Genomic DNA, 6601 nt, shown 5'->3' on the forward strand with positions numbered 1-6601 from the left:
CTTAAAAGCCCATTTCTTATATTTTTCTGGATTTCTGTAAAATTGGCCACTGTACAGATCAGTTTTGATGTGCCAGATGTAGACATGTGCTTAGAAAAAAATGATGAAATTTATGAAGATTGCCAAAGTATGTAATAAAGTAACAGTGAAACTTAGTTAATGCAGTAAAATATTATTACATAATATATTTTACAATTGTAATGCAGTAGAAAAAATAGATAGATCTAAGATTAAGGTTGAATAATTTTAATTGAAATATCGATTATTCACGAATGAATTATCAATAATTGAATTACAAATCTACATACATAACAACAAATCTGATTAATAATTAGATATAAAAGTAATTTGACTAGAGGTAGGCAGTTAGGCTGGCCATCTTGTGGNAATACATTCATTTGTTGCAAATTTATGTAGTAATAATTTGCTATCACTTAAAAATTACAATTCAGTTTGAGAAAATGTTGAACATCACTATCTCTTTAATCATATATAATATAGGGTCTTCCAAAAGGAATGTTACCATTTTAAATTATTGTAATTACATTAATTGTTATCTGAGAATGTTGTAACATACATTAAATAAATATTGGAAAACAAGTTTTATAGTTGCCAATTACAATTTCTCGATGCATGCACCTTGTCACACGACACACATCCAATTGATACTCATTCTTTCTACATTTATTAAGGTATATTTATTGTCACTCCTTCTGTGACTCCTGCAGTTTGCTCAATGACAAGTGATTCTAATGTTGCAAGCTATAGAACAGGGAATGCTTTTCCTGTTGAAATTGCCAGTTTTGTTTACAATGCATTCTAGAGGTAGTAGATGATAAGACATTTGAATGGAGATGAAACTCTGACAGATACTCTATCAATTGATGTACATCACATACTTCGTAGATAATAATTAACATAATTACAGTAATTTAAAATGGTAGCATTCATTTCAGAAGATCCTTTATATGAATGAGCAATTTCTTTTGTTATCGTTTCTTATACTTGTAGTAAATTTCAATTTTGGAGGTTCCTTTGCTAATCTTATTAAATCTTGTAATGCATTAAATATATAAGATAACGCTGAGAATTAACATTCTAAGAAATGCTACTTAAAAGCCCATTTCTTATATTTTTCTGGATTTCTGTAAAATTGGCCACTGTACAGATCAGTTTTGATGTGCCAGATGTAGACATGTGCTTAGAAAAAAATGATGAAATTTATGAAGATTGCCAAAGTATGTAATAAAGTAACAGTGAAACTTAGTTAATGCAGTAAAATATTATTACATAATATATTTTACAATTGTAATGCAGTAGAAAAAATAGATAGATCTAAGATTAAGGTTGAATAATTTTAATTGAAATATCGATTATTCACGAATGAATTATCAATAATTGAATTACAAATCTACATACATAACAACAAATCTGATTAATAATTAGATATAAAAGTAATTTGACTAGAGGTAGGCAGTTAGGCTGGCCATCTTGTGGTAAATTTAACAATTAGAAATAAATTTACCATAAGATGGCAGCCTAACTCCTTACTTCTAGTCAAATTACTTTGTTCTAATCATTGAACTAGCCTTAATATAGCCCAACAAATCCAGCAGATCATTTGGCATTTGACAGAATTATCTACATAATATAATGATATTCTCCAACCTATAATAAAGTTCTCTATTATTATTAAATAAAATAATATAAATGATTCATTTGAAGTAATAATGAAATACACTACTTTCATTATAGTTTCAAAAATTAATTTAAAAACTTTTATTTAAATTAAAGTAAAATCTGATAGTGATGTAATAATAAATAATCAAGGATGACACTAAATATACAAATTTTGAACATTTTAAATTTCTATTTTTTCATAAACTATTGAATAAGAAGTAAAATTTCTCTTCCTTCTTAGCCAAGCCTAACAGAGAAAAACTGTTAAACTGAATATTCTTTTGAGAATCTCCACTATTAAGACCCTTGAAAAAATATTAATCCTCGTTGTCATCAAAGGAAATAATGATCAAAAACAACAATCAGTTTTTTAATATTCTTTATAAAAACTTGTTTCCATTTACCAAAAGCTGACATTTAACTTTTGATCGAGCAGAACATCAGAATTAAAAATTTTTGCAGAATTTAGCAGTCTTTAAATCAGTGGCCTGGTGTAAATCATATCCAGAAATTTTCAAATATTCCTTCAGAAATTATATATGGCTTCTTACCAATTATATGAAATTTTTTATTTTAATAATTTTTCTTCTGTTTCATTCAAATTTTCGTCTTATATCTTCACACGTTACAGTAGATTTAGTGATAATGGTCCGGCATCAATTTGTATCATCCACAGATTTTCAAAAAATAATCATTATCTTGACAAAAAAATAATCTGACAACTCAAGTTTAGTTAGGTTATATTAATATTCAATGGAGCAATAGAACTTATTTATAGATTTGAAAATCCATTATAACCATAATAATTTTTAAAATTAAATTATTATTCTCTATGATTTTTTAATAACAAAGTTATTGTTTTTTTTATGTTTAGGCATTAAAGATACTCCGTACGGCGGAATACGCCCCTTATGTGGTGTTTATAGATGCTCCTTCTTTAACCAATGTTGAAGATGTAAGTTGCAAAATTTTGTTATAGCAATTCTAATAACTGTTCCACATGCAAATGTAATTTAAAAAAAAACAGTAACAGAGTTATTACAGATTAATCATCAGGTTTTAAAACCCCATTACTTACAAAGTATCGAGGTGGGTTGTCTGTAACAGATACAAAACAAAAAAGAAATGCTCCAAATTTGAAACATGTGCATAAAGACATTTTTATGGCAGCACAAAGGTGATTATGGATCAAAAGGTATTTTGTGTTTTGGAATATGGGAAGTACTCATTCCTAGGCACCATACAGCATGCATTCCAACAATACCTGAATACAGAACTTTGATATCACTGGATTGGGCATTGTAATAACAGTGACAGCACTGTACAGATAGCTTCTTAATCTCCAGGCCTTACACCATGATTTTTATCTGTGAGAGTATGTAAAGGATACAGTTTACATGCCTTTATCACCCACATCTTTGGCACAGCTCCAGGATGCATTACTGCTGCAATGATGACCAATTGCTGCAACATATAGGGCAAACTGGACTACTGCTTGGACACGCATTGTATTATTAAAGGAACACACAGAACATCTGTAGTTCTACGACACAAGCCTAGACAGATTCTAGTTCTTTTAATGTATCGCCTATTGTTAAATCTGAATTATACTGAATTATTGTCAAATTACAGTTGCTTGAAAACCTATGATTCATTTGTAATAACCCTGTATATAAACATATTTATAAAATAACTTTGAATTGACCAAATAATGTAGATGATTAAAAAGCATCTTAGGTGATTTAAATTTTAATATGATAATCCCTTTCAACTTTACAATTAAATAATATGAGAAAGGAAAATGAAACATGCAGTCTTAACACTAATATGCATTTATAAAACATTACTTGTAGCAAGTAAACCTCCAGTATGATGTTTAATTGTATATGTTTTAGTAAAGTTGAAGTTCATAATATATTACTTTGGGATCTTCAATAGAATATTCGAATGTTGTCTGCTATCATCCAAAGTTAATTAAAGGACACGGCAACATGGTAGATAACACAGGCATGCAGATTCCCTTTTTATTATTATTTTTAGTAACACAAAGGAAATCTACACATCTATAAAACAACACTTTTGATGCAATTAACCCACTGACTTCCGAAATGCACGGTTGCTCTTGGAAAATACATATTCTTGAGTGGAATCCTTTGAGAAGGAAAGATCACATTTTTCAAAGACTGCATGCCACTACCAATTGATTGGTAGTGGCATGCCTGCAATTGCCACTACCAATTGATTGGTAGTGGCAATTGAAAGACTGCATGCCTCTTTATTAGAGGTAAGGTGACAAGGCCACTTTCTGAAGTAAAAGGTAAAGTGAAAGGTATAGCAAAATGAATGATTAAAATTTTTATTTTTATAATGTCTGCTTGGACCTTATTACACTGGCATAGTTTCTGATTAATAAAGAGAGGAAGTCTTTAGTCAAAAGGTAAAACAGAGTATCTTTATTTCACCTGTACATTCTTTTTATCCTATAGGCTCCTCTTCAGTAAGTTTAAACATTCTGTAACAATTGTATAAAAACTTTTAAACAATGATATTATACCCAACAATATCTGATATAAGTTAACAATTACATTTTCTTTACTGTCCAATATTAATACAACACCAATACCAACATAAAGCATCTAAAAACAGAGCATAACATAATTATCATAATGTTTTCTATTTTACTCCTGTATAAAATAATAAAACTATTAAAAAATTAAGGGTAATGTTGTAGTTTACATTTGTAAAGTACATTTATCTTCCTTTACTTATTTCCGTTGTTGGTTTGCCTAGGCCCAAATGAGGTACTCTAGTGGTGAGTTGTGGGACCCAGCATATCTTAATTAATTAACAGACCAATCCTCTGTAAAATTCCTAGTGTTTCTCAACTTAACAAATTTGTTTCTTGGTCNTAAAAACAGAGCATAACATAATTATCATAATGTTTTCTATTTTACTCCTGTATAAAATGATAAAACTATTAAAAAATTAAGGGTAATGTTGTAGTTTACATTTGTAAAATAAGAAATGTTTTTCATAATAATTGGGTGGTCTGTCAATTATTGGGTCCTTTTTTAAAATCATCATTATTTTTAATAATTTTTTAAAAATTTTACCAAAGTATTACGAACATAGTTTTAGTAAAAAGAACTATAAATAATAACGAATTATTGTATAATTATAATGTACTGTATTGTAATTCTGTATAATAATTTAATGTACAGGGCCATTCATAAATGATGACCACACTGGGAGGGGGATTAAGCCAAGCCATACAAAAGTACAGTTGCACAGTACCTGTACAATTATTATAGAATGTTATAAACCTCAAAGAGGGTCCTACAGAGTTTTGTTAAGTTATGGCAATGCAACACCTGGATGATCCTCCTAGGGGGATACCTTCTGGGAGGTCGTTTTAAGGATAATGGACCCCTATTCAGGTGTTACAGACGTGGAGAAAACTCCATGTGGCCTGCCCATCCTGACAAGGAGCAAACCCATAACCAAACTCCCAATGCTCAGGGAATGAAACTACTTGGCTCCTGGTGGGCTAAGAGGACTACAGGGTAAAAGCAGTGTACAGGTGAAAATAAAGATACTTTGTTTTACCTTTCCACTAAGGCTTCCTCTCTTTGCTAATCAGAAACTACACCAGTTTAATAAGTCCTGTTTATAAATAAGGTGCAAGTGGACAATATAAAAACAAAAAAGTAAAACTTAATGTTTTACTTTTTTGTTTTTATATTGTTATATTAAGGACATAGAGGTAAAAAAATTAATGAGTGATTAAAATATTCAGAAAAGAGAAAAGGAAGAGGAAAAATAATAAACCAAATACAGTACAGTTGTTTATAAATAGATCATACAAGAATGCAGCACTAGAGAGGCAAATGAAAGTAGAAGTGGCAAGAGTTTTGCCTCAGGCAGAAACACCATTCTCGACAGAAATTACAATCATTCCAAACACTTTATATTTTAACCTTATAATTCGTTTGAAATTCATACTTTTTGAACTATTCGTATTTGGGTGTATCACGATACAGAATTAATTTATTTGCAGACGGACGGAAGTCTTCAGCGGTTGGCAATAGAGAGCGATATTCTAAAACAGGCGTACCGACATTTCTTCGACCTGATCATCGTCAATAACGATATCGAAGAAACGATACTGACGCTGGAAAAGGCGTTAGACAACACCAACAACACACAGCAGTGGGTACCCGTCAATTGGGTGTATTGATCTCTCCTCCAAACGTTTTCTTACCGGCACCTTTAATGCGGATATACCAGTAGACCCCCCTATAACACTGTAGATAAGTCTGTGTTATATGAATTCCATCTTGTACGAGTCACTTNTTACTTTCAGTGGGAGGTCTTATATTTCGCAATTCAGCAAAATCTGTGCTAGGTCTTATTTTCTGCGGATGTCTTATTTTCGGGGAAACACGGTAGACATGAAATATTTGGAAAATTCCATGTAGACACCATATAAATCTGTTGCCCCACAACTTTAACCTAATGTAACCTGAAACCAACATGGAGTTAAGGAAAAACTAAACACATTGCCTTCCACCTTTACATTATTTATATCTTATTTTAAAAATTCTACATGTATGTTGCATTTGGAACCAAACACCATTGTCAAACTTCTAGGTTTACAGGAAAGAGGTGCTGACTTACACATTTTCGCGTTTAAAACTTCGGCCTTAACCTCGCTATTTTTTTGAGAATTGTAACATTTCTTTATTAAATAAACTAGCACGAGTTGCTCAACTTTCCCAGTAACATTTAAGTCCTCACACCTTCGACCTAAATTCAACAAAATTTAATAGCATCTCCCTACAAAGTGTCAGAAATATATGACAAAAACACAGGAGCTATTAAGCTTCAAAAAAGTTGTGAACAAAATTGTGCATCCCACACT

The 6601-nt window shown here is 30.8% G+C and overlaps 1 long non-coding RNA gene across 1 annotated transcript; it reads left to right on the top strand.

Annotated features, from left to right (window-relative positions):
- Positions 1 to 2552: 2552 nt before the first annotated feature.
- LOC111616060 lies at positions 2553 to 5832 on the top strand. The gene is made up of 2 exons (XR_002755185.1): positions 2553 to 2635; positions 5738 to 5832. It is a non-coding gene; the product is annotated as an uncharacterized LOC111616060 (long non-coding RNA).
- The last annotated feature ends 769 nt before the right edge of the window (positions 5833 to 6601 follow it).

The sequence above is a fragment of the Centruroides sculpturatus genome, unplaced genomic scaffold, assembly GCF_000671375.1.
Source record: "Centruroides sculpturatus isolate CEXI.00-Female unplaced genomic scaffold, Cexi_2.0 scaffold2674, whole genome shotgun sequence".
NCBI classification, from domain to species: Eukaryota; Metazoa; Arthropoda; class Arachnida; order Scorpiones; family Buthidae; genus Centruroides; species Centruroides sculpturatus.